Source organism: Orycteropus afer, unplaced genomic scaffold (genome assembly GCF_000298275.1).
Source record: "Orycteropus afer afer isolate SDZICR_OR568_19922 unplaced genomic scaffold, OryAfe1.0 scaffold00165, whole genome shotgun sequence".
In the NCBI taxonomy this organism is placed as follows: domain Eukaryota; kingdom Metazoa; phylum Chordata; class Mammalia; order Tubulidentata; family Orycteropodidae; genus Orycteropus; species Orycteropus afer.
Genome location: NW_006921752.1, coordinates 4388068 through 4389162, shown reverse-complemented (window position 1 = coordinate 4389162; position 1095 = coordinate 4388068).

The window sequence follows — 1095 nt, the reverse complement described above, 5'->3', positions numbered from 1 at the left end:
CAGTGTTTCGTTCTGCTGTGCATGGGGTTGCTATGAGTCAGAAACTACTCGACGGCACTTAACAACAACAACAACAACAACAACAACTTTCCATGAAGGATTGATTCTGCTTTCTTCAAAATATGTCTCCTTTTCCAAAATAGCCACCCTAAATTTATTGCCTTTGTAAAGTTATTTGGCTGACAGTATTGTATGGTAATCCTTTCCTCCTGTTGTCTTGTCGTGTGCCATCGAGTCTGTTTTGACTCATAGTGACTTTACAGGACAGAGTAGAACTACCCCATAGGACTTTCTAGGCTGTAATCTTCACAGAAGCAGATTGCCACATCTTTTCTCCTGAGGAGCCACTGTTGGGTTCAAACTATCAACTTTTCAGTAGCAGCTGTGTGCTTGATCATTGGCTGACCTGGGCTCCGTTAATCCTTTCCTAGCCTTTACAAATGAATTTGAAGGAAATTTAGCCTTTAGAATGTGTATAAATGAGTGTGTGTGTGTGTGTGTGTGTATGTATATATGCGTGTATGTATATGATTAGAGTGTGTTGATATAACATAACATAGTATATAAGCCCTAGGGGAGAGATTGCCACTGATATTTTAAGCCTAGTAAGATTAAGCTAATGTAATGAAAACTAATAGTCATAAGAATATCTTCTGTAGCTAATGATTCCATTATAACTGTTAAATCAGTTTTCTAAGAACTTTTAGAAAATTAAGTTAAATATGGACTTTATCCACAAGCAAATATTTTCTAGAAAGTGTGAAAATCATGAACTTCATTGTATTGATTTAAGAAGTAGTGGTTTCTATGTAGGAGATCCTGGATAGAGTGGGAAAACAATGTGAAACAAAACTCAAAATCATTTGGGGGGGGAAGAAAAAGGGACCAGGGTTGCTGGTCTGATGAAGCCTGGTGGAACCACTGAGACTATGGCCCCTAGCTGCCCTTCGGGTCTGGAATTGAACCCACTCCTATGGCTTCCAGCCAAACAAAAGACAGGCATATTAACTGAACATTTAGATTAGGGAGATACATTCCTTGGAGAGATCAATCATGGGAGAATGGAAGGGTTGTGTGTGCACAGGGAGGCAGCTC